We start from the raw sequence: 13884 nt of genomic DNA on the forward strand, positions 1-13884 counted from the left end.
ATGAATCACAATAGGATCATATGATGATATAAGTAAAGGATTTTTACTGATGACACCCTTCATGTGATCTTCACTTCTCTACTTGAGAGAGAGGAGGAAGGACAGAAGTACCTGAGTAAATTAAATTTATTGTGCATAATAAGTAAACCATTCCACTGATCACACCCTTCATGGTATTTTCATTTCTATACTTGACATAGAGATAAAGAGAAGGGAGTGGTAATCGAAGAGAGATAGAGTTTAGCTGTGAGGGTGTACCTGAGTGAAGGTGAGAGTCTGTAGAGTTATTGTACAGGCCTGAGCAACAGTGATCGGTAAAAACGTTGTGAAGATAGGTCTGTATGTACTTATGTACAGTATGTTTCTCATGAATAGTGGTACATTGTTATGGATTTAAATCAAGTATTTTTAGTCTGTGGCGGACATGAAGACCAGTAAAGGTAAGAGGAGATCTCAGTACATTTCACTTTCCAAACTAGCCACAACAGCGAGGACTGGAGAAAGAGCCTGACAAAAAGAGATCATCTGATGAATAGATGGTGGAATTATGTAAATATAAATGTATTCTTTTTTTTGTTGCAGGGAAAATGGCCAGAGTTCATACTAAGTCACCATGTTGGAATTCATTATTCTATTTTCTTGCATTCATATTGGAAAGCAATACTAAACCAACTATTGAGAGTGAAATACATGTGTGGTTCTCTGTACATCTGTATTTGCATGGATTAAATGTGTTTGGAAGATGAGGAGTTGTAGTTTGTCTGTGAGAAACGGCTCTTATGCTCCACAGTGACCTCTCTCCTGCATTTGAGTCCCAATCTAGATAGTAGTTTTCATCTTCTGCTTTCCTATACTTTCAGTATGTCTTCTTGAGATTGTGTTGTACTTTAGAATGGGTATTGTCCCTGTCATTGTATTTCTATTGTAGCTTTTCATTGAGCTGTGTTTATGGTGAGAGTATTTGTTAACACAGAAAATGTCATTAAACTAGATGTGTTCTCTCTTTCTGAACAGATGAGTTTAAACTCACCACCCCTGAAGACAGTGTGGAGGCTCGGGATGTTATTAAAAAAAAAATAAAAAAAATGTTAAGGGGTGGGATGTTGATGATATCACCCTCCCCTGAGACCAGTGCTGTTGACATGACAATCAGGTGGTTTAAAGGGACAGAGTGTATTTACCTGTATAAGAATGGCCAGGTGACAGAGAGGAGTGGCTATGAGGGAAGAGTGAGTCTGATCACCCAGGAGCTGGAGAGAGGCTGAGAGACTACAGGGAGTCAGATATAGGAGTCTACATATGTCAGGTCATCCATGGAGAACAGAAGGAGGTGGCTGCAGTGGGTTTAAGGGTCAGAGGAGGTAAGTGTTCTATAACTCCAGTAATGTTTATAAACACCTAAACAACAACAATAACAACCAGCTTCTTTCCCTGTACAGAACACTTCTACTTTATCATGTAGGTAGGAGTTCATAGTAGGAGTTACAGATGAGTAGACTAGATGAATTCTGAATATCAACTAGTTAGAATGCATATTACAATCACTCTGAGCTTTGAGCTTGATGTCCTAAAGCAATTGAACCATTCCAACATTACTGGTAACGTCCCTTTCGACAGTGCACAGAAGTCGATTAAACGTCTATTTCACATTAGTTCAACGTAATTTCATTGAAATGGCGTGGAACCAATGTTGATTCAACCAGTGTGTGCCCAGTGGATTGATTCTCATTAGTAATGCATGTGATGAACACTAATGTTTTACATACACTAAGTTGACTGTGCCTTTAAACAGCTTGGAAAATTTCAGAAAATTATGTCATGGTTTTAGAAGCTTCTGATAGGCTAAATTACATAATTTGAGTTAATTGGAGGTGTACCTGTGGATGTATTTCAAGGCCTACCTTCAAACTCAATGCCTCTTTGCTTGACATCATGGGAAAATCAAAAGAAATCAGCCAAGACCTCAGAAAAAAATTGTAGACCTCCACAAGTCTGGTTCATCCTTGGGAGCAATTTCCAAACGCCTGAAGGTACCACGTTCATCTGTACAAACAGTACGCAAGTATAAACACCATGGGACCACGCAGCCGCCATACCGCTCAGGAAGGAGACGCATTCTATCTCCTAGAAATTAACGTACTTTGGTGCGAGAAGTGCAAATCAATCCCAGAACAACAGCAAAGGACCTTGTGAAGATGCTGGAGGAAACAGGTACAAAGTATCTATATCCACAGTACAACGAGTCCTATATCGACATAACCTGAAAGGCCGCTCAGCAAGGAAGAAGCCACTGCTCCAAAACCACCATAAAAAAGCCAGACTACGGTTTGCAACTGCACATGGGGACAAAGATGGTACTTTTTGGAGAAATCCTCTGTTCTGATTAAACAAAAATAGAACTGTTTGGCCATAATGACCATCGTTATGCTTGGAGGAAAAAGGGGGAGGCTTGCAAGCCAAAGAACACCATCCCAACCGTGAAGCAGGGGGGTGGCAGCATCATGTTGTGGGGGTGCTTTGCTGCAGGAGAGACTGGTGCACTTTCCCAAAATAAATGGCATCATGAGGAAGGACAATTATGTGGATATATTGAAGCAACATCTCAAGACATCAGTCAGGAAGTTAAAGCTTGGTCGCAAATTGGTCTTCCAAATGGACATTGACCCCAAGCATACTTCCAAAGTTGTGGCAAAATGGCTTAAGGACAACAAAGTCAAGGTATTGGAGTGGCCATCACAAAGCCCTGACCACAATCCCATAGAAAATTTGTGGGCAGAACTGAAAAAGCTTTTGCGAGCAAGGATGCCTACAAACCTGGCTCAGTTACACCAGCTCTGTCAGGAGGAATGGGCCAAAATTCACCCAACTTCTTGTGGGAAGCTTGTGGAAGGCTACCCGAAAAGTTTGACCCAAGTTTAACTTGTTTAAGGCAATGCTACCAAATACTAATTGAGTGTATGTAAACTTCTGACCCACTGGGAATGTGATGAAAGAAATCAAATCTGAAATAAATCATTCTCTCTCCTATTATTCTGATATTTCACGTACTTAAAATAAAGTGGTGATCCTAACTGACCTAAGACAAACCATTTCAATTTCTCGTCATCACTCAGCCACATAATGCCAGGGTATATCTGGTGTGCTTTCTGGAATAAGAGCAAGCGTATATCGTGGTAGAAATGGCAATAGAGGATAAAATGAGTTTAATTCTCTTTCTTCGAGGTCACAGTAGTTACATAGTATTTCCTCTTCCATTTCACCACAATACTGATCTGTTTCAATACGCTGAGGCAATATCCCTGATATTACCTGTGCAGGGGACATTTTTCCCTGTCGGCTAAAAAAGCACAGCACCCCCAAACTACTTCCCGCGGCTATGGACAGGTGGCGAGTTGAAGATTATAATAATAATTATTACATTTTGTTTTACATGATCATTGTTCACGACTTTCCTTCTTGGATAATGCATAATCAGGAGAATGGTGGTTGGGTGAGTAATTCTTTATTTGGCTGTTTTTCTTATTGATATCCACCTGGGTTTACATAGCCCTGCCTCCTCCAATATTATATATCTGCCATCGAACCCAATATTGGCCACAAAAAAAAAAAAAGACAATTGACTTTATTACCAGAAATGGGCCAATAAAACATGCTTTTAATAGAGCTAATCAGATCCCGTTGGTGTCTACGGTCTCCACATGAGAGAGAGGATTGAGGGACTTGAGAAATCTGATTGGTCTAGTTTGTCCTGTATTCATGTGATGTAATCTACCACACAGAACTCACTTATCTGTTTTTCACCATAGGGACAGGTCCCGTTTATTTACAACATGAGACCCAGAAGATGAAGCTGAGGAGGGAAGAATCAGCTGGTGAGCTTGGTAAGTACAAGAGAGTCTGGAGGAAAGTGCATTGATTCAGGGAACAGGATCTCATTCAGTTTTTTTAGATTAATTAATTTGTTAATGTATAGAATAATCAATAAATCAGATAATGACTGGTTAATCCAATATTTGTTTTTTCTAATGAATGAATGATGTTCAGCAAATTACCAGTTCAGTCAGTCAACAATAAATTAATCAAAGATGCTCATTCTCCCTAAGAGTTGAAGTTGGAAAAAGAAGCATTCAGACATCCAGCAGTAAAAAATAAGCTAGAAGAAAAAGACAGAGAAGTAGAGGAGATGAAAGGCATTGAGGGAATCTGAAGAGAAACTAAAAGAGAAGGACTCCACACTGGAGGAGATGAATAAAGGACTGAAGGACACAGAGAGCAGATCGGAGAAAATAACAAAGCAACTGAACGAGAACATCAAACACCTTCAGGAGAAAGACACAACTGGATGATATGACCCGGCAAGTGAGAGAGAAAGAGAGACTACTGGAGAACACTGCCGAGGTGGAGAAGAGACAACTGGAGTCACTGGGGAAGGAACTGCAGGACAAGAAAAGCCAAGTAGAGAACTTTAGAGTCCTACTGAAGGAAAAAGACCTTCAACTAGAGGACAGGAACCACAGACTGGGAGAGAAGGACAAACTACTGGAAGAGAGAGAGAAGTAATTAAAAGGAAAGAGACAAACAAGTGGAGGATGTCAACAATGAAAATGCTAAACTGGGTAAGATTATTACCATTCCATCATATTTACTGTACTTTCTACTAAGCTAACATGTGGAATTGTTTTTAGATGGTCATACCATGGATCAGTTAGCTATTTTATTTGGAATTTTAGGACCGCTTTAGGTCCATAGAGTGGTCATATTGTAGGCCAAATTGTTTGGACGCTATGTTTTCAATGGAAAACCGATTTGAAATATCTCATGGTCTGACAAACACCACTGTAGCTCGGCCACCTTCCACCTCAGATGTGGGAGGCCGACATACTTTAGGCAGAGATGGTGGACTGAGATGCAGCTCTGCAAAAAAAACATATCTCCCTGCTTAAACTGATGGTTTTTGATGGGGATTTTTTATGGTGTTACTTAGATTGACGCACAGGTGTCAATAGACTATTTAAAATGTTTTATTTACCCCCTTTTTCTCCCCAATTTCATGATATCCAATTACGATCTCGTCTCATCACTGCAACTCCCAAATGGGCTCGGGAGAGGGTAAGGTCGAGTCATGCGTTCTCCGAAACATGACCAACCTGGCCACCTACTTCTTAACACACTTCCGCTTAACCCGGAAGCCAGCCGCACCAATGTGTCGGAGGAAACACAGTTCACCTGATGACTGAAGTCAGCCTGCAGGCGCCTGGCCCGCCAAACCCTCCCCTAACCCAGATGATGCTGGGAAAATTGTGCACCGCCCTATGGGACTCCTGTTCACAGACGGTTGTGACACAGCCTGGGATCGAACCCAGGTCTTTAGTGACACCTCAAGCACTGCGATGCGCCACTTGGAAGGCGCCAATAGACGCTTTTAAAGCCAATGATCTCAGAATCAAATGTAAAACCTTAGTCCCAAGCTCTCTAAATGTTCCCATTCTAAATGGATGTTATTTGTTGTTTTAGAACATGGAGAGACCTCAGATACAGGTTCCATACTCCCAGTCAGAAGGAGACAGCATGGATTATACTCCAGACAGTGAGTTATCAATATTGTCCTGTTTTCTCCTGCTTTTTCTAGTCTATGAATGTTGCCTCAAACTGTTATCAATCTTGATATTTACTATTTTCTCCAACAATCCATTTTTCACCATTGTCGTGTCTTTGGCATCATTAAACTGAAGATTATCTATCAAATGACTCTCTGTAATTATTATTACGCAATTAAATTGATTAATCATGTAACTAATTAACTAGGAAGTCGGGGCACCAAGGAAAATATTCAGATTACAACGATATAATTTTCCTAATATAACTTTTCAGATATTTTCATATCTGATCAATAGTCTTCTGATTAATGAATTCTTCTTTACCTCACGTTAGTCTCATTCCAAACGTCGTAAATTGTTGGTTATTTGCACGAACCAGTCTTCACTATGAGTCATCCATACATCAATTGTCTTAAATCATTTATTTACTAACTAAGTAATTCACAGAAATGCATAAACAAACAGTAGATAGTTACAAGGAAATGATAGCGGAGTTTCCCTAGTGGGATAAACCGGCATCGCGGCTTGGTGTACAAAAGGGAAGTGGGGGTCGACTGAGATAAGACAACACACAGTTGATAATTATAACAATCGAAATGCTAATCCTTTGCACATGAACGCTCACTCATTCGGGAACAATTGCAATCAATATATATATACACTGCTCAAAAAAATAAAGGGAACACTTAAACAACACAATGTAACACCTCATGTGGCTGGAGTGTGTCAGCAGTTCCTGCAAGAGGAAGGCATTGATGCTATGGACTGGCCCGCCCGTTCCCTAGACCTGAATCCAATTGAGCACATCTGGGACATCATGTCTCGCTCCATCCACCAACGCCACGTTGCACCACAGACTGTCCAGGAGTTGGCGGATGCTTTAGTCCAGGTCTGGGAGGAGATCCCTCAGGAGACCATCCGCCAACTCATCAGGAGCATGCCCAGGCGTTGTAGGGAGGTCATACAGGCACGTGGAGGCCACACACACTACTGAGCCTCATTTTGACTTGTTTTAAGGACATTACATCAGTTGGATCAGCCTGTAGTGTGGTTTTCCACTTTAATTTTGAGTGTGACTCCAAATCCAGACCTCCATGGGTTGATAAATTTGATTTCCAATGATAATTTTTGTGTGATTTTGTTGTCAGCACATTCAACTATGTAAAGAAAAAAGTATTTAATAAGAATATTTCATTCATTCAGATCTAGGATGTGTTATTTTAGTGTTCCCTTTATTTTTTTCAGCAGTGTATTTACGCTCAGTGTGTCGTCGGGGTCTCTGTTGAAAGGTTTGTTTCTGTTGGAGAGTTTGTCCGCCCTCTCTGTCGTGGTTAGAATGGATAGTTCAGAGTGACATTCATTCATGTCGTTATGGATAGATGTTTCGGCGATTGTCGGTCTTCGCGTTCAATGATACCGAATTCCTAGCTGCAGACTAGTAATTAATATCAAAGACTTGTTCTTATTCTGTCGTTATCAATAGTCTAAGAGTTTAACCACGTGGGATGGTTAAAAGTCTGGTCTCAACCTTGGCCCTCTCGTTATCGAGGTAAGCTGGTCTGCAACCTTTGTCCTCTCGTAATTGAGAGAAACATGGTGTTGAGAAATTCTCAAAGTGGGGGTTTTATTTGGGAGAGCAGAAAAAGGCTGTCTCATGAAGCCAGGTCCAAACTGGGCTCATGGGCGGTCCTCTGATTTAGTTCAACTCAAAAGGGAATTGGAGTTTCCTTCATTAAACAGTCCAAAATCACATTACACAATTTTACAAACAGTATCATCTTCACTCATTCATCTTATACAACAATTAGATGAAACCTCATATCTGAGGCTATTATATAAACAGCGTTATGGTAATGTGGCCGTATTGTCTTCCATGAGTTTCACCAAATTGTACCAAACGGACCAGTTCGTAGCTGGATTCTTCACCGATCTTTTATACCTTCTCCAGAACATAAATGTTGTTCGGACCTCAAGTTCTGTGAGGTGGAAGAAATTCCTTTGTTCTCTATGAAAATTCACTCTGTCTCTATACTGTGGCCATGAGGAGATAATCTCCTCCAGAAATTTACGACCTCTCTCTGACCACAGCAGCCTGGGTGTAGGAGACAGGGGGGTAGAGGGATTGTGCATAGAAAAGGCCGGTGCAGAGGGAGGGGTGCTCGCTGTACCCAAAGAGGGCAACGTCATGACACCATGATGCGTATTGTATTTGGAATTTAGCAAAGGTCATATACTATGTTTTAAATGTGTCTCTGATAAGTCAGTATGTTGACCAGTTCTCTATCTTGTGTTTCAGTGGGATGAGATACCTCAGGTACAGACACTTCTACTGAGGAGGAGAAACAGAATGAATGAAACCCCAAATATAACGTTTTCACTGTTGTTTTAAAATGTTTCTAAATTATCCAACCTCCAGAAAGTGTGTTGAACAGTGCTGTGTGTTGTGTTGCAGTGGGAAGAAAAAGCAGCAGTCAAGACTCCCCTGTGTCTCCTAGTGTGTCTGAGCTGAGATTGGTGTTGCTGGGGAGGACAGGGGCTGGGAGGAGTGCAGCAAGAAACACTATCCTGGGCAGAGAGGAGTTTGGGGCCCAGGCCAGCCCCTCTGCAGTGACCCAGAGGTGTAAGAGAAGAGAGGGGGACGTGTATGGGAGACGGCTGGTGCTGGTGGATACTTCAGACTGGTTCTGCCCTGGACTCTGTCTGGAGGAAATTAGACAGGATGTGGGGCTCTGTGTCTGTCTGTCTGCCCGGGACCCCATGCCTTCCACCTGGTCATACAAGTGGAGCCCTCTAAGGGGGAAGAGAGAGGGGTGCTGGAGAGAATAGAGATGTTTGGGGATGGTTGTTGGGAACACTGTGATTCTATTCACCCATGATGATGGCCTGAAAGAGCAGAACATTGAGTTACTCCAAGCAGGGAGTCAGGACCTCCAGCAGCTTGTGGAGAAATGTGGGAGCAGGTACCACATCCTCAACATTAAGGAAAGGGCCCATGGCACTCAGGTTCCAGAGCTGCTGGAGCAGGTAGAGGAGATGGTGGCAAGAAACAGAGAGAGATTCTACAGCAGTCAGACCTACCAGGAGGCAGAGGACCAGGTTAGGGAGATGGAGGGAAAGATCCAAAGGGAGAAAGAGGAAACAAAGGGAGAAGAGAGAGGTTTGAGAAGGAGCTGCAGTACTCTCTGAAGAAGAAAGATGGAGTAATCCAGAAGCTCAAGAGAGATATCAGAATACTCGGAGAACGAATAACTGAACTGGAGAGACAGTTGAAAGAAGAAAGGGATGAGGAGAAGAAGAGAGCTGGAGAGGGAGATAAGCAAAGAGTCTGATAGGAGGAAGGGGATGAGAGAGAGCTAAAGAGATTAAGAGAGGAGAAAGAGAATGAGAGAAAGGAGATGGAGGAGATACAGACAGGAGATTGAGGAGATGAGGGGAAACTATGAAGGAGAGGCCAGAGTTGAAGCAGAGAAACCTGATGAAGATAGTCCTACCTGAATTACAGAGGAACATCATGATCTCTAAGACAAAGATGCAGAGGGAGTTCAGCCGACAGATGTAGAAGAATAGAGAGATGAAGGAGAAGGTTAGAGATGGAGAAGGATAGAGTGAGTGTGGAAAGGAATGGAGAGATAGAGGGACTGAAGAGATGACTGGGAGATGTGCAAATTAGTTATTGTAATTAGCTTGAAGAGCAGATCACAGAAACAGGGACAAGGAAAAGTAGGAGGAGGAGATCTGACAAATGTTGGGGCAGATAAAAATCCTTAATGAGGGGTTAGAAAGGAGAAAAGTTAGAGGGAATTGCACTGTATTTATTTCACAAAGTGGTAGTCTTACTGTTTTGACCAAAGAGTCATTCTGTTGTATTCAGTTAGAATATTTTCATCAATCAAATTACAGACTTGAAACTTTAACTTGTTGAAACTTTAAACATTCCTGGATCGTTCCACCAATTAGGTGCCTTTTGACTAGTGTAACTTGGTTTTATTTCACCAAATTTTAATATTCTGTCATAAAGAGCACGTTCAATTTAATGAAAAACACCTTTTCCCAACAAAATTACCATAGTATACGCCTAATAAGTGCCAAATAAAGTAACAGGGTTGACTGTCACAGGTTGACAACTTCATCTTAACCCTCCTGTGTTCCGTTCGAATTGGACCAATTTACAAGTTCTCGCTCTGAAAAATGTAGTTCATTTAATCTGATTGTCATAAGGTTCCATGACTTTGTCCACACAGGGCATCTGAACACACAAAATATATTTTGATGATTTTCCTTACATTTTGGGTGTTTTAACTTTGTACACCTGTGGTGTTCCTGGTCAAAAATGACCGGTCATTAGAAATTAATGGGTGAGACTACAATTAGTGTATAAAATTGAGCCCCACAGGAACCTTTCCCCAATAGAATCTTTCCCCCATGGGAACCACACCTGTTGGCTTTCTCACAAACATACGCAACATTGTTTCAATAATGCATAGAACTTTTCTCGCAGCTCTGTTATATAAAGCTTTTTTGAGGCCTTGCTCACAATTCATTCTGTGGCAGCACAATGACCAAATGATATACTGAATGTGAGGCTCTTAATCATATCTTTGATCATGACACTGGTGAGGAGAGGCCAGGAAACTGACAGTGGAAGATGCATTAGAGGAAGTGTCAGAAGTTGAAGACAACACAGAATATGATCCAGGCCAAGAGACAACCGATGTGGAACAATCCAGTGATGAGGAAGAGGGCCCTGCTGAGGTTGTTACATTCCGGTCAAAGAATGAAATTTGTCCTGGTCTTCATCCCCACCTGAGAGGAGAGGTCGGCTGAAAATGTTATCAGGATGATCCCGGGACCAACAGATTCCAAGAACACAGGATGAGATGTTACTATCCTTTGTGCAAGCACTTACAAGAGTTCATGAACAGTGAGCCTGGTGAAATTTGGGGAGCGCATCGTCAGTAGTGTACCTTTGGTTCCTAGGGTGTTTCGGCCTTTCACACTATACACCCTCCCCAAAGGCGGCCAGCGACAGGGTGATCAATCCTACGCTTGCGTCCCATTCCCAATTAGTCATAGGAGTTGCCTTGTTGTTGATAGCCAACATCCCATGGGACTATGCATGGCAGGGGCGTCCTCCTCCCTGAGTCAAGCATTGTTGACCGCATACCTCTTGGCCCTCTCACTTCAGGGCCCAGCTGGGGTCTTTCCTCTTCATCCAGAGCCATTGACTGCTGCCTTCTGCCGCCTCTGATACAGCTTTGATTGCCGAACGCTGGCTCTGGCCCTTAATATCCCATATCCCAGGTTGATGACAAAATCCGGCCACAATTAAAAAAAATATTTAAAATAACAGCCTTTTAAAATTCAATATTTGTGCGCAATTTCTACTTAAAATATCAAAGGGATTCCAAAGACACTAATTCCGTGAAATGACCCTCCTACAGTAAGGACTGAAGAGTAGTGTATTTGTTTATTGTACACCTGTTTGTAATAAGTGATGTGAATGAATCTGTTGTCTTGTCATACAAATGATAGGTCCATAGCCATTCCCAGTCCCAGCCAACACGATGTGCAAGTGACGTCATACTTCCGGGTCCTGTCCCATAATCTTTTGAATGGGCTTGATAATAATTTGTGAAAATGCAGACATTTAAGATATGTAAAATTATGTTTGTGGATTAATTTACTTCTGCCAGATGTTATAAACCACTTTTATAAAGTGTTTTTGCTGAAAACTATTGCGCTACGTTTTTGCCCATTGAATACCATTAAAAAAAACTCTACAAAAATGACAAGGCTACTTCCTGGATATCAAAGATTTACCTTGGGGATATTTATCAAAACGGCCAGAAGATGGCAGTGTTTACTCATTTGAACAAACTCAATGTTTAGGGTTACAAGCTAAAATATAAAAGGTGGCTAAACACTAGCTGGTTGAGATAACAGAGAGAGTAACAAACACTACAGGTAACAATGCTAATTTGGTGTAACAGCCAGGTGTGTTAACACTTCATTGAATAAACCAGTGGTGTAGTCCTTGTTTAGGTGTGCTTCCCCTCCACTACATCCCTGCTGCAGCCATTTTAATCTGGATCAAAGGTGAATGTATCATTCTGGTGAGCTTGTTGTTGTCCGGTTGTTATGTGGGCAGGTGTCCGCATAGAAATATAACTCAATTTATATGGGTGTCACTCCCTTGTAATGAATTTTTACAAAAACATTTATCACAAAGTGCTTAACAGTAACCAGGTCTAGACCCTGAAAGAACAAACATGTTATTGATTGGCCAGACAGGGTCTGAATCACTCCCTGATTAAAGGGGAAAGATAAAAACCAGACAAATCAAATTTTATTTGTCACATGTTTCATAAACAGGTGTAGGCTAACTGTAAACGCTTACTTACGGCCCGTCCCAACAAAGCAGAGAGAAAGAGAAATAATAGAAAAATAACATGAGGAATAAATGCACAATGAGTACCAAGTCGATGTGTAGGGATACAGAGTAATTGAGGTAGATATGTACATATTGTAACGGTTTTGACTTGAGGTTATTATTTATAGAGGTGCCAGGTAGGTTGTGCCTACCAGAGAAAACATTGGTTTCTCCTTTTGGTTTGGGAGGGAATGAGTACCATCTGGTCCGTCAAGTCTACACCAATACAAAGGACTTATGTAAAAGTCAGGATGGGGGAAATACACTTTTCATAAACCCTTAAAACATTGGAAAGAACTTAAAAATATTGTATTATTTTGCGTGGGTTGTATTACCAACATAAATGATCACACACACATAATATAACAAAATTAGCTCTGGTTCCTCCAGAAATGTCCTGTACCTCGGGCCTAAAAATAGTCCAGCCCGGTAAAGAAGTTCAGGGAACTCAAGTGACCTTAGTCTGTGCTTAGTCTTGTATGAACGGACAATGCTTGTCCGTTCATACAAGTGTAGCGTAAACCCAGTATCAAATCATACAATAAAAATAACAATTATTTTACCACACAACCATCAAGCGTATCAACTCTTAATAAGTCCTCAACTACAACTAACTACATAAATCATCACGGTATACATCACACCAAAACAAATGAAATACCGTATACAAAAAGGTTGTGGTCAGACAATCCAATCCGCCAACAGATCTCCAGCGGAGAAAGGCCACGAAGAACAACGGAGAGGTGCAGTCCACGGACGCAAAGAGTGGATCCGATCCTGGGTAAACTTGCTATTAGGTTACAAAACAAACGGAATAGCGCCGCTTCGGAACTGATGGTTGACCACATCCTCATTCACGTCTCCATCACAACCCCACTTTTGCGCAGCTGAAGCTAGCTATTTAATTGGGAATTAAAGGGGAGGCGCCCTATTGGAAGGAGAAGCACTATTTAATTAGGAATTAAAGGGGAAGCGCCCTATTGGAAGGAGAAGCACTGAGAGGGCTCAGAAAAATTCCGGGCGTCACAATATACAGGACCAGTCAAAAGTTTGGACACACCTACCCATTCATCGTTTTTTCTTTATTTTCACTATTTTCTACATTGTAGAATAATAAAGACATGACAATTATGAAATAACACATATGGAATCATGTAGTTACAGAAAATGTGTTAAACAAATCAAAACATTTTATATTCTTCAAAGTAGCCACCCTTTGCCTTACAGCTTTGCACACGCTTGGCATTCTCTCAACCTGCTTCACCTGGAATGCTTTTCCAACAGTCTTGAAGGAGTTCCCACATATGCTGAGCCCTTGTTGGCTGCTTTTCCTTCACTCTGGGGTCCAACTCATCCTAATCCATCACCATTTGGTTGAGGTCAGGTGATTGTGGAGGCCAGGTCATCTGATGCAGCACTCCATCACTCTCCTTCTTGGTCAAATAGCCCTTACACAGCCTGGAGGTGTGTTGGGTCATTGTCCTGTTGAAAACAAATGATAGTCCCACTAAGCGCAAACCACATGGGAATGCGTATCGCTGCAGAATGCTGTGGCAGCCATGCTGGTTAAGTGTGCCTTGAATTCTAAATGAATCACTGACAGTGTCACCAGCAAAGCACCATCACACCTCCTCCTCCATACTTCATGGTGGAAACCACACATGCAGAGATCATCTGTTCACCTACTCTGTGTCTCACAAAGACACAGAGGTTGGAACCAGAAATCTCAAATTTGGACTCATCAGACCAAAGGAAAGATTTCCACACTTCTCATGTTCATTGCTCGTGTTTCTTGGCGCAATCAAGTCTCTTATTCTTATTGGTGTCCTTTAGTAGTAGTTTCTTTGCAGCAAATCG

This window comes from Salvelinus namaycush, chromosome 31, assembly GCF_016432855.1.
Source record: "Salvelinus namaycush isolate Seneca chromosome 31, SaNama_1.0, whole genome shotgun sequence".
NCBI classification, from domain to species: Eukaryota; Metazoa; Chordata; class Actinopteri; order Salmoniformes; family Salmonidae; genus Salvelinus; species Salvelinus namaycush.